Source organism: Heptranchias perlo, chromosome 22, assembly GCF_035084215.1.
Source record: "Heptranchias perlo isolate sHepPer1 chromosome 22, sHepPer1.hap1, whole genome shotgun sequence".
Lineage (NCBI taxonomy): Eukaryota > Metazoa > Chordata > Chondrichthyes > Hexanchiformes > Hexanchidae > Heptranchias > Heptranchias perlo.
The window spans coordinates 6,543,252-6,564,198 of record NC_090346.1 but is presented as its reverse complement, the minus strand read 5'-3'; the positions used below and the strand labels follow the sequence as shown (position 1 = coordinate 6,564,198).

The 20,947-nt window shown below is 46.8% G+C and overlaps 1 long non-coding RNA gene across 1 annotated transcript in view; it reads right to left on the bottom strand.

Moving 5' to 3' along the window:
* The window catches only part of LOC137340436 (uncharacterized), a 78,706-nt gene that overhangs the window by 55,916 nt on the left and 1,843 nt on the right, over positions 1-20,947 (bottom strand). Inside the window, exon 2 of the long non-coding RNA XR_010966802.1 lies at positions 20,716-20,807. This is a non-coding gene — a long non-coding RNA (uncharacterized lncRNA). The remainder of the gene's footprint in view (positions 1-20,715; positions 20,808-20,947) is intronic.

Genomic DNA, 20,947 nt, shown 5'->3' with positions numbered 1-20,947 from the left:
GTGCCTTTAACGTAGTAAAATGTCCCAAGGTGCTGCACAGGAGCGATTATCAAACAAAATTTGACACCAAGCCACATAAGGAGATATTAGGACAGGTGACCAAAAGCTTGGTCAAAGAGGTAGGTTTTAAGGAGTGTCTTAAAAGGAGGAGAGAGAGGTAGAGAGGAGGAGAGGTTTAGGGAGGGAATTCCAGAGCTGAAGGCACAGCCGCCAATGGTGGAGCAATGAAAATCGGGGATGCGCAAGAGGCCAGAATTGGAGGAGCGCAGAGATCTCGGAGAGTTTAGAGCTGGAGGAGATTACAGAGATAGGGAGGGGCGAGGCCATGGAGGGATTTGAACACAAGGATGAGAAATTTAAAATCGATGCGGTGGTGGACCGTGAGCGATTGTAGGTCAGTGAGCACACACATTTGACCCCCAGAGCCTGCAAAACCACGCAGCCCGAGGGGGAAACCACCAACACTGGGGTCATGCACTTCACCCCTGCACCACCATAGGGGGCGTCCCCTGCCGACAGTCATGCAAGGACTCGTCCTGTGTTTGTGCAACTCATCGGTACGTCAAGTAAAACGTCAGGGTCCCAAACCCAATATTTTGCACGGAGCCCTCTGCAAGGCTAAATGCCGCTCCTGACCCCACCCCACAAAGAAGGGGGATAAAGACGGGATAATTTTGCTTCACTATAAAGCTCCAGGCAGTAAGAGGCGCCTTTCACGGCCTCAGGACGTCCCAAAACACTTTATAGCCAATGAAGTACTTTTGAAGTATAGTCACTATTGTAATGTGGGAAACACTGCAGCCAATTTGCTCACAGCAAGGTCCCACAAACAGAAATGTGATAATGACCAGATAATTCTTTTTAGTGATGTTGATTGAGGGATAAATATTGGCCAGGACACCGGGGAGAACTCCCCTGTTCTTCTTCGAATAGTGCCATGGGATCTTTTACATCCACCTGAGAGAGCAGACGGGGCCTCGGTTTACATAGGAAAATAGGAACAGAAGTAGGCCATTCAGCCCCTCGAGCCTGTTCTGCCATTCAATTAGATCATGGCTGATCTGTATCTTAATTCCATTTACCCGCCTTGGTTCCCTAACCCTTAATACCCTTGCCTAACAAAAAACGATCACTCTCAGTTTTGACATTTTCAATTGTCCCCCAGCCTCAACAGTTTTTCGGGGGAGAGAGTTCCAGATTTCCACCCCACTTTGTGTGAAGAAGTGCTTCCTGACATCACCCCTGAACGGCCCTGAGCTCTAATTTTAAGGTTATGCCTCTTGTCCCCACCTGAGGAAATAGTTTCTCTCTATCTACCCTATCAAATCCTTTAATCATCTCAAACACCCCAATTAGATCACCCCTTAATCTTCTATACTCAAGATTCCATTAGCCTTTTTAATTATTTTTTGTTTCTGTCCACTGGCTTTTCGTGATATCTGTACTTGGACCCCTAAATCTCTCTGCTCTGCCACAGTTCCTAGCTTCTCATGATTTAGAAAATACTCTTGATCTATCTTTCTTAGGTCCAAAGAAAGGATGACCTCACATTTGCCCACATTGGACTCCATCTGCTGCAGTTACGTGCCTCATCTGAAAGACAGCACCTCTGAAAGCGCTTCTTCAGCACTGCACTGAAGTGCCAGCCTGGATTATGTGCTTGATTCTCTGGAGTGGGATTTGAACCCGCTGGAGATTAGAGATTGAAGGTACAGAGAGACCCTGAGGAATGACAGCCTCCCCTGATCCGGCCTACAGCCAGACTTAAAGGAACAGGCCAAAGTATGGCTCAGTAGGTCGGAACTTCTTGAACATGCAAACATATGAAACTGACGGGCAGGAAAAGACCAGCTGGTCCATCAAGCCTGCCCCACACACCATGATGGCTGGAGTATCATAACTAGACATTCCCAACCACTCCGCCCCACCCCCCCACGTCCTAATATCTCCTTATGTGGCTCGGTGTCAAATTTTGTTGATAATTGCCCCTGTGAAGCGCCTTGGGACATTTAACTACACTAAAGGTGCTACATAAATGCAAGTTGTTGTCACATTTTTACTGAATCTTTGTGCACCACTTTCACTGCAGTAGCTAAAATTAGACTTTGTTGAAATGACGAAACATTTAAGATGTTGTTGGTAATGTGCTAACCATTGGGCACTCAACAGGGACTCCAACAAAAAATGAAAATGCATGAAGCGATCTCACGAATCTTCATCTTTCGCTTCAAGTTCTTGCTGAGTGCTCGATACTTAGCACATTGCCAAGGGACACTTCAGTGTCTTACATCGAACACACGATGCTCTCACGGGAAGGTTTAGCCAACTGAAAGGGTGTAAATGGAGCTTGTGCAAGCTCCCAGTCATTGTCCGCTCACTGGTTTTCAGATTAAAGTGCCCGCTGTTTTCCACACGGCCTTTCGCATTATAGGAATTAAAATTACTCTAATGAGGTGTGAGTTACCCTACACGGCAACATCCCAGGGTTGCAAGAATCAACCTACGGTCAGCGACTGACAGTCCTGAGATATGCCTGTTTATAACAGCAAATATCTCAGCAGTGTCACTCCCTGACTGTCGGTTGGATGATGCAGGCCTGAGGGTGTGTGAGGTAGACTCCAATTTATGCCCTTATTAGAATAATATCTGCAACTGGAAAAACTATACGGGCAGCAAGGTGATCTTTCCATCATTTTTTTCTGCTGCGGTGACTCTGAGGTCAGTACGACTGACTGGACTAGACAGGGGAATATCTGCAAAGGTTCCTCCTCCTGATCAGTATCCTCCCGGACGCAGGTTATACAGAGACGTTGGGAAAAGCTGCAATGGCCCGTGGTGCTCCCCCATGCTGAATAGTTGCTGACCTTCACTGCCCAAGGGCAGTAGAGCAGGTAAATCGGAAAATGCTGGAAAACTGCCAGCAGGTCAGGCAGCAATCTGCGGAGAGAGACGTTTCAGGTCGATGACTTTTCATCAGAGAAAGGTCATCGACCTGAAACACTAACTCTGTTTCTCTCTCCACAGATGCTGCCTGACCTGCTGAGTATTTCCAGCATTTCCTGTTTTTATTTCAGATTTCCAGCATCCATAGTATTTTGCTTTGAAGTGAATATTGACACCACCAATGAGTTGGAGGTGGGGGCCGGGACTTGTGCTTTTAATTTACGGGCGTCTCCGAACCCCTGCCCAAAACAACATCAATCAGTCTCCCAAGTACATCAGGATTATTTCTCCAGGAAAATGCAGTGAGTGGAGGATAGTTACATAATACAGATTATGTGCAGAAAATCAATCCCAGTTACTTACAGCAGTGTGGGCTCCAGGCGTGATTACATATTACATAAAATTAACAGCACAGAAACAGGCCATTCGGCCCAACAGGTCTATGCTGGTGTCTATGCTCCACACGAGCATCCTCCCACCCTACTTCATTTAACCCTATCAACATAACCTTCTATTCCTTTCTCCTTCATGTGTTTATCTAGCTTCCCCTTAAATGCGTCCATGCTAGTTGCCTCAACTACTCCTTGTGGTAGCGAGTTCCACATTCTAACCACTCTCTGGGTAAAGAAGTTTCTCCTGAATTCCCTATTGGATTTATTGGTGACTGTTTTATATTGATGGCCTCTCGTTTTGGACTCCCCCACAAGTGGAAACGTCTTTTCTATGTCTCTCCTATCGAACCCCTTCATAATTTTAAAGACCTCTATCAGGCCACCCGTCAGCCTTCTCTTTTCTAGAGAAAAGAGCCCCAGCCTGTTCCACCTTCCCTGATAGTTATAACCGTTCAGTTCTGGTGTCATCTTTGTAAATCTTTTTTGCACCTTCTCCAGTGAAGATCCCACAAACAGCCATGAGACAAATAACCACAAATGGTTTTTGGTGTTAACGGTCTCGGTGTCAATTTTTTGTCCAATTACGCTCCTGTGAAGTGCCTTGGGATGTTTTCCCACATAAAAGGGGCTATATAAATGCAAGTTGTTGTGATTGTGTGTATATTACATGCTTCAGGATCAGGATGTTCTGTTGGTTAGGCCACTGAGGGTGGCAAGTCCATGTGTGGACGTTGGCTCAGAACAGGATCAGGTGAGATTACAATGCCCAATAGGTGAATGCAACATCTACTCACTGAGCCATCGATGCTGCCCATCTACATATTCTAATCAAAGGCAGATAATCAGTCCCCACACCCCCAACACAAAACATTGATTGACGACAAAGAGCTGCAAATTAGGGACAACAGCAACTTGCATTTATATAACACCATTAACATAGTAAAACGTCCCAAGGCGCTTCACAGGAGTGATTATCAAACAAAATTTGACACCGAGCCACAAGAGGAGATATTAGGACAGGTGACCAAAAGCTTCGTCAAAGAGGTAGGTTTTAAGGAGCCTCTTAAAGAATGAGAGAGGAGGAAAGGTTTAGGGAGGGAATTCCAGAGCTTAGGGCCCAGGCAGCTGAAGGCACAGCCGCCAATGGTGGAGCGATTAAAATCGGGGATGCACAAGAGGCCAGAATTGGAGGAGCGCAGAGATCTCGGAGGGTTGTAGGGCTGGAGGAGGTTACAGAGACAGGGAGGGGCGAGGCCATGGAGGGATTCAAAAACAAGGATGAGAACTTTAAAATCGAGCCGACATTCACTGTCTAGATCCACACAACAGGGATAGTCATTTGGGAAAGGTGTGCAGGGTGTGACACTGCTTTAAGAGAGGAAGATAAGAAAATTGGGGTGGGGGAAAGAAAGAAACTGTGATGTAGACCATCATACTCTCACCATGAGCATTCATTGCAGGCTGAGTAAAAATGTAATTTTATTGGGTTTTCTCTAGCAAGTGCTGATCTCAGCTGGTCAGAAGTTGCTGATAATTCTTCCAATCATTCAGCCCAATCTGTAACTTCAGGCCTACTCCTGCTCCTATTTCTTATGTTCTTATGTAACATCAGTGAATGTACAGGGAGATAGCACAACCTGGTCTGACTGGCATCAGCTTTTCCCTGGCTTTACCAGTGCTATCACCGAGGCAAAGGCTATCCCTTACTGAAAGGATAGCTCCAGTCAAACTTACAAAATGTAACATGAAAGAGCAAACTGTTTAAGAAAATCTTCCAGTCTTTTTTTTTGCTGACTGCATTTTCTGAAGACATTTAAGCAGGGTTATGGAGAAAAAGCAGGGGGTGTGGGACTAATTGGAAAGCTCTTTCAAAGAGACGCCACAGGCATGATGGGCCAAATGGCCTCCTTCTGTGCTGTATCATTCTATAATTCTATGATTCAGAGCGTAAATGCACGGTGGACTATACTAAAGCATACAGGCTAGAAGGCCCCAGGTTTGCTCCTTGGTTGGTGCCGATCTTATTTGGGGCAAGATTTGGCGGCTTATAATTGGATTCAGTACTCTATGTTTGAATGGGTAAAAACCCAGTCTTAAGCACCATCCAGTGACTCCCTGCTGAGAAATGTCTGTCTTTTTTTTATTCGTTTATGGGATGTGGGCGTCGCTGGCGAGGCCGGCATTTATTGCCCATCCCTAATTGCCCTTGAGAAGGTGGTGGTGAGCCGCCTTCTTGAACCGCTGCAGTCCGTGTGGTGAAGGTTCTCCCACAGTGCTGTTAGGAAGGGAGTTCCGACGATGAAGGAACGGCGATATATTTCCAAGTCGGGATGGTGTGTGACTTGGAGGGGAACGTGCAGGTGGTGTTGTTCCCATGTGCCTGCTGCTCTTGCCCTTCTAGGTGGTAGAGGTCGCAGGTTTGGGAGATGCTGTTGAAGAAGCCTTGGCGAGTTGCTGCAGTGCATCCTGTGGATGGTACACACTGCAGCCACGGTGCGCCAGTGGTGAAGGGAGTGAATGTTTAGGGTGGTGGATGGAGTGCCAATCAAGCGCGCTGCTTTGTCCTGGATGGTGTCGAGCTTCTTGAGTGTTGTTGGAGCTGCACTCATCCAAGCAAGTGGAGAGTATTCCATCTCACTCCTGACTTGTGCCTTGTAGATGGTGGAAAGGCTTTTGGGAGTCAGGAGTTGAGTCACTCGCTGCAGAATACCCAGCCTCTGACCTGTGGAAGTTGGTTGAAAACAACTGTTGGCTAGGATGCATCTGTAGTCAAATAGCCTGTTGACGCTCACTGCCTAGTCTTACATATGAGGAATAGTCAGTTTGGGTAAGGTACTGGAGGGCTGCCAGGACCCGTGGAATTGTCCCCCAGTAGGAGTCAATGGGCCCAGTATTTTGGGGGCTAGAAGGGGCAGAGAGCAGCCTCATCACACACCAGGGAGGGGACTGGAATTTGGGATGCAGCCCAGTTCCACCAGGATTCCACCCCATGTAACCTGCCCAGTGGGTTCCAGTTGGGGGGCGGGTGGGGGTGGTGTTGTGGGCGAGTGCTCTGCCCATCTTCCACCATGTCTGAGGGGCTCCCTAGATCATGCTGGAAATTGGCCTGTGCTTCCTGTGTGCTGAGTACAGCCTCCAGCATGCAGCCCCACTCACCTGCTGTCTTCTGAGAGGTCCCAGCTGCAGGTTCCGGTGGTTGCCGACGCTGATGCCACTCCTCTTCCTCCTCCAAGTCTTGCTCCATCCAGAATAAAGTAGCAATAATGGAACCCCATGATGAGTGGAGAAAGCTCACCAAGGGTTGTAAGGCAAAGAAAAAGTCTGGAAGCTGGAAATTTCGGTGAGCTGCAGCTTCCGGGACTCTCAGATTCTCTAGGGGAATCAAGGGATATGGGGATCGGGCGGGAAAGTGGAGTTGAGGTCGAAGATCAGCCATGATCTGATTGAATGGTGGAGCAGACCCAAAGGGCCGTATGGCCTACTCCTGCTCCTATTTCTTATGACATCTATCACACCAGGCTTTACTGGCGGGTTTGGGACTGGGCGGGGCTTCCGTGATTTTGAGTTAAAATCGCATGGCGGTGTCTTTGGAGCAAGACTTTCAGGTGTTAATGAGGACCCCACTTTCCTGAGACTGGCACCTCTCTCAAAAAAAAACGGTGAGTTTTAAAGGCGGCGGGCGGGTGGGTGGGCACGGTTCGGGTTCCATGGAGGGCCTTGGGAAGGTCCCAGAACTTGCCAGGACTAAGGTAACTGATCCTGGATAGGATCGATTAACTTTTGCATTTGGCCCATTTAGACCCTGCAGGATAAGATGATCAAAGTTTCTTTACTCCTTCTGCCCTTCAATGGCCTTTTTGCTCTCCTATCGGAGGGGCATGCAGCTGCTCCGATTTTCCACACTGCTGTCAGAGGAGGCACCTCTGATGTGCCCTTACAGGCATGGGTGGTGCCCCCTCCCTCCGACTATGATAATGACCCCATCCCTGAGATTTGGGATGGAGTCTGTGTCCTTGACCGTGACTCCACAGTCACCTGCTTTGCCACCTGCTCAGTGGAGGCGAGACCTCGGACTCTGTCATGAGGAGAGAAAGGAAGAAAATGTAACCTATTTTAACATACGTTACTCTGGAAAAATAAAGAATAAGGAAGAGTTTGTTGTGTGTAACAAAATCCTAAATCTGTTTATGAATAACAAGTTTGAAATTTCCCGACATATAACACACGGAGAAAACCCCTCCCCTCCTTTATATAGTGCCTTTAATGTGGCAAAACGTCCCAAGGCCATTCACAGGAGCGATTATCAAACAAAAATATGACACCAAGCCACATAAGGAGATAGTAGAGGTGACCAGAAGCTTGATCAAAGAGATAGTTTTTAAGGAGCGTCTTGAAGGAGGAGAGGGAGGCGGGAAGGTTTAGGGAGAGAATTCCAGAGCTTAGGGCCTCGCCATGTGCTTAACTGAATTTGAAATTGGTATCTTTTTGTCCTAACCTGCATTCCTAATATTTCCCCCTAGTGACTAATGTTGACAGCTCTGCGTGTGCTGCCAACAGTTGCCTTGGTGCTCAGCTTTGCCAGTGTTCCCGCACCAGGCCAAAACCCACTGTAAACATCCTCTTCCAGTCTAACTGTTCCATTGATAAACTTTGGTCTGCAATCTTCGCACTCCTCCTCTTAAAAATCCCGGGCTCTATTTGTGGAACTCAGGTGTGCAGAGAGGTAGCATGTTGCGCAGGTAATCCCAGGTTACACATCATGACAGGCAGCTCATTGTCCCAGGTGGCTCCTGTCATTATTCAGTCACCCATGGCTGACCACGTTTCGCTAATCTCATTGCGCGGATTGAATTACATGTGCTGTTGTTCCCATTGTGTAATCTGCATTTGGCACAGCTCATTTTACATGTTCTTTGATTAGATTATTAAAGTTTGACCAGGTGTGAGGAGCTCTCCCACAAACAAAAAGGCTGGTCCCTACTTGAATAACAACTGCAAGGTCAGTGTGTTGCATCAGATGCAAGTGTGGTGTTAACTTTGAAGGTGGGAGCATTTGAATGAAGGAAAATAAATGAGACTGTTTTTCCGTGAATGAAAACCAGTTCTGTAATATACTATCTTTCTACAATACTGCTTCACGAATCATTCAGTCTTAAAAAAGAGTTTTCACAGTGTACAATGCAAATTAAGACTTAGCGATATCTAAGGTTTAAAAGTGCCATTTTGCTTCCATCTTTTTTCTCTTGCCCCGCTGAAAGTGCCGACTGCTTGAGTGCAGTTCCACAGGCATTGCTACCTTGCCCAAGTGCCCAGTGTGAGCCTAGGCGGCGAATGTTGCCTATTCTACTATAGAGGCATCACGGCGAACTTGATCCTGTCCTCACATCCACACATGCAGACGTTCCAAAAGAAGGTTCACTGGCTCGCAATCTGAAGCAGGAGTCCAGGTTGATTTCCCTCTGACCTAACCCAAGGATGATGACATCAATGGTAGCAGCTTTTCTGTTTCCCCATTGGAGATGAGCTACCTCAGAATACACTGAAAGTCAAACATTAACCTGTCTGGTTCCACCTTTGACCAACTGGCTTTATTATGTCTTAATGTATAAATGGAGAATGCACTTGATATATTTTTTTGTAATAATGAATGAGAAAATGTGCACTTATAAAGGAACAGGAGTAGGCCATTCAGCCCCTTGAGCCTGTTCTGCCATTCAATGAGATCATGGCTGATCTGTACCTCAACTCCATTTAACTACCTTTGATCCGTATCCCATGATACCCCTAACTAACAAAAATCTATCTATCTCAGTCCTGAAAGTTTCAATTGACTCATCATCATTGGGGGAGAGAGTTTCAGTCACCCTCAACCAACATCACTAAAACAGAATGGGCTCGATTTTACAATGGCAGCGGGTTGACAGCGGGGGGGGGGGGGGGGGGGAGGGGGAGGGGGGTGAAGGTGCGCGTGGCAAACCCGCATCAACAGAATTTACCGTTTCCGACCCGATCGCATGTTGATTGCTGATGATTAACGTCCTCTCCGGGTTTCGCGGCGGGAGCTGGCCCGATTGACAGGCTGGCTGCAGTCAGGAGCTGCAACGCGAGGAGGGGGGGGGGGGAGAAAGAGAGAGAGCCAGACGTCATCTGGTGCTGGAACGGAAGGGGGGGGGGGGGAGAATGGAAGATCCGGCGCTGGACTGGAAGACCATTGGGGGGGAGAGGGGAAGATCGGGGGGTGAAGAGGGGGAAGATTGGGGGGATGTAGAGGGGGACATCGGGGGAGGATTGGGGGGGTGAAGAGGGGGACATCGGGGGAGGATTGGGGGGGTGAAGAGGGGGACATCGGGGGAGGATTGGGGGGGTGAAGAGGGGGACATCGGGGGAGGATTGGGGGGGTGAAGAGGGGGACATCGGGGGAGGATTGGGGGGGTGAAGATGGGGACATCGGGGGAGGATTGGGGGGGTGAAGAGGGGGACATCGGGGGAGGATTGGGGGGGTGAAGAGGGGGACATCGGGGGAGGATTGGGGTGGTGAAGAGGGGGACATCGGGGGAGGATTGGGGGGGTGAAGAGGGGGACATCGGGGGAGGATTGGGGGGGTGAAGAGGGGGACATCGGGGGAGGATTGGGGGGGTGAAGAGGGGGACATCGGGGGAGGATTGGGGGGATGTAGAAAGGGACATCGGGGGATGAAGAGGGGGACATCGGGGGGGTGAAGAGGGGGACATCGGAGTGGGAGACATCGGACATCGGAGCAGGGTGCAAAGGTAGGTTCATTTAATGTTTTCACTTCCTTCCATTGTTTTCTTATTTAATTTATTTAATTTCTTGTTCCCTGATCCGGCCCTTCACTCCCGGTTTCACCAGGCGTGAATCAGAAGCGGTGGGCAAGCCGCCCAGGGAAGTTAAAAATCATTCTAATCATTTACTCTGTCACAGGTAACGTTCCTTAAGTCCCTCAATGGTTTATTTGGCTCTTTGACTGTCATCCTGTTGGCTTTAATTGCCGGCGGGACTTCCGTTTTCGGGTTGCCCGCTCACACACAGGGGGGTCCCTGGGAAACTCGGAAGTCGACAGGTCGGAGCTGGCGTCCAAACCCAAACGGGATTTGCGCGATTTTCGGAGCCCCCAACGCACCCACAATTGCCTCCTAAGATCACCCCAATGTGTTCAATTATTTCATTGCTGTTTGTGGGACCTTGCTGCGCATAAATTGGCTGCTACGTTTCCTACATTACAACAGTGAATACACTTTAAAAATATTTCATTGTCTGTTAAGTGCTCTGAGACATCCTGTGGTTGTGAAAGGTATTATATAAATGCAAGTTTGTTCTTTCTTTTGATTCCTCTCATTATGCCTCCTATTGTCTCATGCCTATATCATTTCTCCCATTTGACCATTTCCTCTTTTCCATTTAAGTACTTCACAGGTCATTCTATTTCTTTTCCTCTGTGTGTGTGTGTGTGTGTGTGTGTTTTTTCCCTCTTCCCCTCTGTAACATCTTCCAGTTCTGACAAAGAGCTCGCACATTTGAAATGCGAACTAATCTGTTCCCTCCACAGATACTCCCTGACCTACTGATTTCTTTCAACATTTTCTAACTGAGATCAGCTAACTCAATACAGACTAGGAATTAAAGCCGTGGACCTTTCTGGTACTATATGGTACCTCACAGGGCAAAAATATGTGGTTTTAAAAAAAAAGATTTTCAGTTTCTGTCATTGATGTCTGGACTGCACAGCAGTAACTGATGCAGAACAGCACAGGGTTCAGGGACTTGAAGGAAATTGTGGTTTTTATATTACTTGAAAGCCTCCTTTCTCCTCACCAATAATCTCAAATACAGTTTAGCCGTGTCTGCAACGTATTTAAAACTTATCTCTTTATATTCAGTAATAATATGCCCTTTCTTTGTGAGATTGAACCAGGCTTCAGCTGTTCTGCCCCCTGTCCCTTCCAGTGATGGAAATTATGCAAACCTACAACTATAAAGCCAGGAGGATCAATGGAATCAGCCATATTCGTTTCATGTAGATATTAGACAGATTCTCTGGCTAGGTCGAAGTCGACAGTTCTCCTGGTTTGAAATATTTGCTTTATTGAAATCATATTTTTGCTCACTCCGTTTAATATTTTCAATGAGATGGAAAGCAATTAAATCTCTGGCTGAAATCGGAGAGTGCGTAAGCCATATCGACTTCAAACAGACTCCTTCGGAGGCAGGTCACACTAGTTCAAATGAGAAGTCGGTTTGGATTATCATTTCTGATTTTAACAGATTTCCAATGAATGGGAGAGTCATGGAATAGTTTTGGAAAGTTCTGTCACGCCAAGGGTTTCATTGGCATGTGGAGTTTGTACTGTATTAAATCGGCTTTCCCACTGACCCCAGTGGGAGCTTTGCCACCTGCACATTCCCCGGGAGCTGTACACAGCTTCTGCTACCGCTAACATCTCTGGAAGTGCGCACTGCTGTTCCTCCGACCTGCGGTCTAAAGTCGAGGAGGGGGAGGGAAGAGGAAGCTGGATTGCAGGAATTCTTTTTTCTCTCTCGCTAATTCTTCACCAGTTTTCTCCCATCTCCTGACAACATCGATTCCTTGCTGGAGTATGGTTTCATCGAAGAGGGGAACTCTCTGCTATCTCACTATTCTTGTGTGAACCTTGAGTATCGAGTGACTATTCGACCACGGGAGGCGTTCGAGCCCAATTCCATCCTCTCACACGGTTCCTTTTTAGGCCCTTCTTAATTCAGTTGAAGGAGCGGGAATGTCCGTTGATCAGTTTTCTTCCCCTTACCCCAGGGGCCCTCGGGTTGATTGTAGCTCACTGTCACCACCAGGCTGAGATTAGCTAACTCAGGACAGGTCCAGATGTTGTAACAGAAACCTTCCTACTTACCTCGATAAAGGCGCTGAGCCAGTGAGGGGCGCATCGGAGACTTTACTGTATATGCATCAGAAACACCCAGCAGTTCACCACAATTCACAAAGGGAATGAAACCACACACAGTCAACTCAGATGAGCGAGATGGGGAAAGACAGACATGGCAAGGGAAAGAATTTCCCAAAAATGACGAAACGGTGCTGGATAAAAATATGTAAAACAGAAAATGAAGTCGTAGGCCATAGAGGGAAAGAAAGCCAGTTAAAGATTAATAACAAGTGGAATCCCTTGCTGGTTTAATTAGTAAACACATTGCCCAGTGTGGTATTGTGCCATTCGGAGTAGGGTGGTCCCACATTAGAGCGGACTCTCAGGGTGGTGCTGAGAGGAGCATTACAGCCCGGATTATGTGCTCAAGTTTCTGGAGTGGGACTTGAACCCACAACCTTCTGACTCAGGCATGAGTGGTACCCACTGAGCTAAGACTGACAGCTGTTAGGAAAAGGCTCCTGATTGCTATCCAGTGACTCCTGCTGGCAACCGTGGGTTTGGGGACACTGGATGAAGACAGCACCAGACTTGGTTCTGGTGTCATCCATGGGGGTAATATTGATTGTGTAAAACGGGTGCTAGTGAATCAGCACGGCCGTTTTATACCTCTCCTGATTTTCATTTCCATTGATGCCCGTTCTATACTATCGCACAGTCAAAATTACCCCCTCACACTCGAATGTCTTGATGATACCCACTAACCAGGCACACATACAAAGAATGCCACTCGAGATAAGTGCAGATAGGTGGAGCTATACCGGTGTGAGTCGGCACCGCTGGGAGAGGAGAAAATTGGGGGGGGGGAGGAATCGGGAGGGGGAGGTCTGAAAGAAATATTCCAATTCGCTTGAGCTCATCAAAGCTGAAAATAAAAAGTCCCAGCAGCCAATATCAGTAATGTCCTGGCTATGAAATATTGATTTCTCCAATTAGAAATTACTCTATTGTGCTTCCAACGCAGGCACAAAGAGCAGTGTTCTTGTCGCAGCTGTCAGGATAGGCCAATGGCTGGGAGAGTAGGTTACTGGACATAGAGAGTCATACTTTGGTTTGAGAGAGTAATTCATTTGCTAATCTTGATAGCAACTTTTTGCCAACTAACGGTCACAGAGAATATCCACAAGCCAGGCTGTTTCTCCTTATTGAAGGAGGATGCTTTGAAATGAGTAGCCACTGCAGCAACATAAAGTGATAAAGACAATCTTTATCTGTTACCTTGAAACACACTGTAAACTTCATTAATTTCTGCAGCATGGGGGCTGTTTGGTCTCTGTTTTTTGGGCCCACCCGCTGCACTCGGACTAAGGCAGATTTTTCACATCATATATCAGGCACCTAGAGCATTAATACCAGTCACAAATCTCACTTCATCAATCTAATCACTGTTGCTTTCACCCTAAGCCCTGGCCTCAATGGCAGTGCTGTAAAGTAAATGAGGTGAGGCTGCTGTCTGCCTCAATGTAAACAGCTGCCTCTTGAAGCTCAGACCATCACTTCTTCTGACCACAGGTTGAACGTGAGTGTTGGCAGGCTATTCAACTGGCCTCATCCAACACCCACACACGTGTGCACTTTTCAGTGGGGCTCGCAGGATAGCGATCAGAAATGGGAACTCTGGCTGATTTTCTTCTCCATAACCCAGGGACGCTGAGGCCAGTTTGTAGCCCTCGCTGCCACCTAGTTGAGACCAGCTAACTCAGCACAGACTTTGATTCAAACTGTGTGGTTGGTACGACTCAGTCACATGCTTTTTTTGCCATCTGAGCCATCGGGGCTCAGTTGTGCAGTTTCTATTGGCAACTACTGTAATATAGAGAGTTGTGCTAAGCTCTGTGCTGCACAATACTGTTGGAACTAAGCTAAGTACACACTTGAAACAATAGACACATTCATTGGTGTTCGCAATGATTATGACTAAAATGACAGCTATGTAGTATATGGAATATAATGGGGTGTACAAGAACTTAACAATATCTGGTGGCTGCAGGCTATGAACTGACAACACCCAATACCACCCGCTGATGCTAGCCACATCCCTGGTCTCTGCTGTAGACCTCAGTCTAGCATTTAATACCTGTTACTGTATCCGATTCCTCTAATTAATTCTCACCTATGTCTGTGAAGGCGAATGGATTCTGTCATTGAATTTCCTGGCAGTGGGCCTCTGGAGACAATTGGCTACAATTTTGTTTCTTCTTTCTTTACTCTTGTATTCTACCTCTGTTTATAAAACCTAAAATTAGATTGTCCCTTTTTTATGGCTTTATCTACCTGCACTCACATTTTCAGGGAATTAGGTATTTAAATCCCGAAGTCACTATGTTCATTCAACACCTTTCAGCGTCTTTCCATTGAGTGCATACTTCCATTGCTTGTTTTGCCTCCCTTTACCCTATGGACTCAATCTTTTTAAAGCCTAGGATGCACAGGAAGAGGTACCAGGTTGGAGATAGGTATACAATCTCCCATTCCTCTTCTGATAGGGCACCCATGGGCGTCAGTCACCCTCGGGTACCTCACCAAAATGGACATTCACCCCAGATGGTGGATCTCAACAGGCTATTTGACTGTAAAGGGCATCACAGCCAAGCGTGTTCTATCCTCACTTAACACACACACACACACACACACACACACACTTCTAGCAGAGGTCACCGCACAGCGATTGGGATTGTGAAACTTGCCTGATCTTAAGCACCTTGGGATGTCTTACTACGTTAAAGGCACTATATAAATGCGAGTTGTTGTTGTTGTTGTTGTTGTTGTTGTTGTTGTCGTCGTCGTCGTCGTCGTCGTCGTCGTCGTCGTCGGTCATCTCCTTAATCCAAGGGCACTGAGACCAATTGTAGGGTCCCTATTACTGTGCCACCTGAGATTAGCTAATGATGCAGACCTGGGGAGACTCCAAATTTTTCTCAGAAGGAGCATTGGTTTCAGTTCCCAAAATTGGTGGCTGTGGAACTGGAGGTGATACCTTCAGGAGATGAGGAGGGAGGGGAAGGGCGGGAGGGAGGGGAGAAGTGGCTGAGAAATAAATTGAGCCCTGCTGAGAAGTAAGCATGTGTGAACGTTGGGTGAGAAGAGGGCTGGCATGTCCGCGTCGCCTCCCACAGTCAAATAGTCAGTTGACAATTGCTGTCTGGACTCTCACATGAAGAATGGCCACTTGAGCGAGGTCTGTGCCCGTAGAACTTACCCCAGTAAGACTCAGGGATGAAGGGGAGAACACTGGAAGGAGAAAAGTCTAATTCCAATCTGCACAGTGTGACTTTGGCCAAATGACAGTCTTCGTGAACATTCCTCCCGACATTTGTAGAAATGTTCGTTTGAGAGTTTTCCAAATATTTTGAGACTGAAAAGTGGACGGTCTGAAAATTTACTTCCAAGTGCCAACTTTCTGCTTTGGTTAATCTGTTAACAGCTGGATGTAAAATGGGCCTATTCTGCAAAGATACTACACGCTTAAAAAAAACCATACAAGTCTACTTTTGTTCCACTGGCAGCTGGATGCAGAATTCTTAGTCTGCGCCACAGCTGGGTTAAATATCATCCTTCTCCCCTGCCTCCTGGTCAGTCAGTCCTACATCTGCATTCCTTGTGATAACTGATTTGGACCAAGCACTGGTTCTAATCTGGCTACACCGAGGAAACAGATGGAAAAACACTGCGTTGCCCGTCGCAAAACCAGATGGTGTTTTGATGTGATTTCTGGGAAAGTAAAGGGTGTAGGGATTATTTGATTAAATGACTAATGCAACATTTCACAAGCATTAATTACATGACCAGATCAGATTAAAATGTGCAGTGGAGCTGATGTTTAAACCGGATGTATCATCAGAGCTTTGAGGCTGTGGGTTCAAATTCTAGTGCTTTCTCAAACACTAATCTCCATCCTTTGGGAAAAGAAGGGGAACAAGCCAGATCAGTATGGAACTTCCAAACCCTTCGATCTTAGCCTTAATTGGCGTTGTATCTCACCAATCCTCATCCGGAGAGTTTCGCTAGTTCCCAGACAGTCAGCAGGTGGCCCTTTGCTGGGCTGGGACTGATTCTATGTCTGGGTTGAGGGAGAACAGAAAAAAAGTCTGGATAAATCCTTTCTGCCAGAAGGGCTGACTATCCAAAGCTCGTGGGAGAAAGGGGAAGTGTCTCATTAGGAGGTAACAGGGCCAAGAAAAATAGGAAGGAGAAAGGAAAAACAGATACATTAGCCCAAATATGGTCCATAAAATGGTCCACCAATAAGGGAACTGATGATGTATGTTTGAACTCCCATCATGTCAGGCCTGGTGATGAAGGTAATGCCTATCCCCTGTACGTCCTGCTGAAGGAGGATATCCAGTCAAAGTCAAACGGTCTGAAGTGTAAATTTCCAAACTCCGAATGGATTCTCTTTACAGACACACTCCCAGTTTATTTTCCCCACTTCTCTTATTTTTCTCATTCCCTCCTCTGGTCTTCTTTGAAATAATGCCGTGGGATCTTTTACGTCCACCTGAGAGGGCAGGCGGGGCCTCAGTTTAATGTCTCATCTGGAAGACGGCACCTCTGACAATGCAGCTCTCCCTCAGTACTGCACTGGACTGACAGCCTGGATGTTGTGGTCAAGTCTCTGGAGTGAGGTTTAAATCCATAACCTTCTGCCTCAGAGGCGAGGACACTACCACTGAGTCAAGGCTGGCACCTACTATTTTTATCTTTTCATGTACACTGTTAAAAAATTTCTTAGTAGAACATATTTTACCCACTTACTATAACTTGGAGATCATTTCTTCACACAAAGGGGAGTGGAAATCTGGAACTCTCTCCCTCATAAAGCTGTTGAGGCTGGGGGTTAATTGAAAATTTCAAAACTGAGATTGATAGATTTTTTTTAGGCAAGGGTATTAAGGGATATGGAACCAAGGCAGGTAAATTAAGTTCAGATACAGATCAGCAATGATCTAATTAAATGGCGGGTTAGGTTCAAGGGGCTGAATGGCCTACTCCTGTTTCTACGCTCCTATCGTCCTGGCCTCTTGCGCTCCCCAATTTTCATCGTTCCACAATTGGCGGCTGTGCCTCCAGCTGCCAACGCCCTAAGCTCTGAAATTCCCCCCCTAAACCGCTCCGCCTCGCTACCTCTCTCTTCCTTTAAGACGCTCCCTAAAACCTACCTCTTTGACCAAGCTTTTGGTCACCTGTCCTAATATCTCCTTATGTGTCAAATTTTGTCTGATAGCACTCTCTTATGTTAAAGGCGCTATATAAATTCAACCGCAGGAGGCATCACAGCAATACCCACGCCCTGCCCATCAGCCAATATCTGCATGAGCCTGCTCCCAGCAGAGCTTGCTGTGTAACAGTAAGGGAGCGGATCTTTGGGCCAATTTCCCCCTTAGCTGATGTAAGGTGCTGAGGCCATTGGATAGAGTCCCTGTTGTTCCTAATTTGCAGCTCTTTGTCATCAATTAATGTTTTGTGTTGGGGGTGTGGGGACTGATTATCCATCTCTATTTGGAATATGTGGATGGGCAACACCGGTGGCTCAGTAAGTAGATGGGCCACACAGATCGGGAGAGTCCCAGTCTGTGCTGAGTTGGTTGCCCCCACCCAGGGTGTCAACAGGGACTCTACCCAGTGGTCTCAGCACCTTATGTCAGCTGGGGGGGGGGGAAATTGGCCCAAAGATCCGCTCCCTTACTGTTACACAGCAAGCTCTGCTGGAAGCAGGTTCATGTGGATATTGGCTGATGGGCAGGGCGTGGGTATTGCTGTGATGCCTCCTGCGGTTGAATAGCCAAGCTCACTGTCAAGGCTCACACATGAAGGAGGCTCGGTTCGGTGAGGCACTGGAGGGGGACCCCAGCAATCGTGGAACTGCACCTCTAAGCAAGGAGTCAACAATGCCTTCAGGAGAAGTGAGGGGACAATACTGGTGAGAATGAGGGGGGAGAAAAAGAACTTCTTTAGAAATTTACAAATAGGTTTTTATTTGAACAGGCTGGGGCTCTTTTCTCCAGAAAAGAGAAGGCCGATACCTAATAGAGGTCTTTAAAATTATGAAAGGGTTCGATAAGGTAGACATAGAGACGATGTTTCCACTTGTGGGGGAGACCAGAACTAGGGGCCATAAATAGAAGATAGTCACTAATAAAACCAAGAGGGGATTCAGGAGAAACCTCTTTACCCAGAGAGTGGTTAGAATGTAGAACTCGCTACCACAAGGCATAGTTTAGGCAAATTAATCAATTATTTCTATTTGACAATAGTTATTTACAAATTAAGGTTTTTCATTCCTCTATAGTTTTTCTGCTCTCCTCTTCAAGTCATCTTCAGTGTTCCAAGATGGGAAGTTCATGTGTGTGGATGTGAGGTGAGGATAGAATCAGGCTCAGATGTGATACGCCTCCACAGTTGAATAGCTTACCCACCAGATAGACTCACCGTCTAGAATGGCTGCTTGGGTGAGGTACTGGAAGATTCCCAGCACCCATTGGAACCATATGCCAACACTTACAGAGGGCTTTATTGGAAGAGTGTGTGTGTGCCTGATGAGGATAGGAATGGGCTTGCTTGTGAAGTCCTCCACAGTTGAATAGCCTGTCAACACTCACTGTCAAGGCTCACACATGGCCACCTGGGTGAGGCACTTGTGGAACTGTACCTCCATGAGGCAGCCAGTGATTTTTAGAAGAGGAGAGGAGAAAAACAATAGAGGAACAAAAAAACCTTAATTTGTAAAAAAAAACTATTGTCAAAAAGAAATAATGAGTGAAAGGTATATATCAATCCGGGTTCATCAAACCTTTTAGTTCATTCAGCAGAACTAAACTTGTAATTACTGAGGGAGGAACTCAAAATAAAACTTTTTGAAAAATGGCCATGTGACATCAGAAATTCCTTGATTGTTTAGCCGAAGCAAAAGACCTTCCTTTGAGTGGAACGTTCATTCAGTGAGTCACTGGTTAGTTTACCTGCACTTTGTAGCCAAACACAATTATAGACAAATGAACCATGTATGGTAAAGTTCTTCTGCAGTCTGCTCAAAATACCAAGACTGGCATCCTGGTTAATAATGCAGGGAGGATAGTAATCTGTGAATGTTTAGACAGTAGATAAGAAAGATTTCTTCGACTTGGGTCAGCATCCGTTATTGCTCGGGCTGTTTATTCAAAGGTCGGCTGTTTCAGTGCTTTCCTGTCCAATTAAAAACAATGGGACCACAAGTGCGCACCAGTAAGTCATCCTGCCTGGGGAAAAGTGCATTGTTTTCAGTTCCCACTGTTTGTCCATGGCAACATGTGCAAGGATATGTCATACATACTGAATACATATCGAGCCCACTGCTTACAGAAATACCTGGTTAAGGCAGGGATATAGGAACAGGAGTAAAACACATCTTCCGAAAACACGTCAGGTTCCACATGTACGCTGACGACACCCAGCTCTACCTCACCGCCACCTCTCTCGACCCCTCCACTGTCTCTCATTTGTCACACTGTTTGTCCGACATCCAATCCTAGATGAGCAAAAATTTCCTCCAACTAAATATCGGGAAGACCAAACTCCGTTCCCTAGTCACCGACTCCATCCCTCTCCCTGGCCACTGTCTGAGGCTGAACCAGACCGTTCACAACCTTGGCGTCCTATTTGACCCTGAGATGAGCTTCCGACCACATATCCGCTCCATCACCAAGACCACCTACTTCCACCTCTGTAACATCACCTGTCTCCGTCCCTGCCTCATCTCATCTGCTGCTGAAACCCTCATCCAGGCCTTTGTTACCTCTACACTTGACTGTTCCAATGCTCTCCTGGCCGGCCTCCCATCTTCCACCCTCCATAAACTTGAGCTCATCCAAAACTCTGCTGCCCGTATCCTAACTCGCACCAAGTCCCGTTCACCCATCACCCCTGTGCTCGCTGACCTACATTGGCTCCCAGTCCAGCAATGCCTCGATTTTAAAATTCTCATCCTTGTTTTCAAAACCCTCCATGGCTTCACCCCTCCCTATCTCTGTAACCTCCTCCAGCTCTACAACCCTCCGAGATCTCTGCGCTCCTCCTATTCTGGCCTCTTGCGCATCCCTGATTTTCATCGCTCCACCATTTCCTAGGCCTTAAGCTCAGGAATTCCCACCCTAAACCTCTCTGCCCCCTCTCTTCTTTTAAGATGCTCCTTAAAACCTACCTCTTTGTCCTAATATCTCCTTATGTGGCTCGGTGTCAAATTTTGTTTGATAACACACTGTTGAAGCCTTGGGACATTTTACTACATTAAAGACACTATGTACATGTGAGTTGTAGTAGTAGTAGTAGTAGTAGTAGTTGTTGTTGTTGTTGTTGTGTCGGCCATTCAGCCCCTCGAGCCTGTTCTGCCATTTAATTAGATCATGGCTGATCTGTACCTCAATTCCATTTACACGCCTTGGCTCCATATCCCTTGATACCCTTACCTATTGATCTCAGTCTTGAAAGCTCCAATTGACCCAGCATCCACAGACTTTTGGGGGGGGGGGGGGTAGAAGAGTTCCAGATTTCCACTAACCTTTAAGAGTAAAGATAGCAATAAATAAATCCACTCCAGTTTTGTAAGTCTGAATATTTGTCATAAAACAAACGTGCACTGAGGTCCAGCTATTAATATTGTTTAATTATTGTTTATTGACTCGTGATAAGAGAAACATA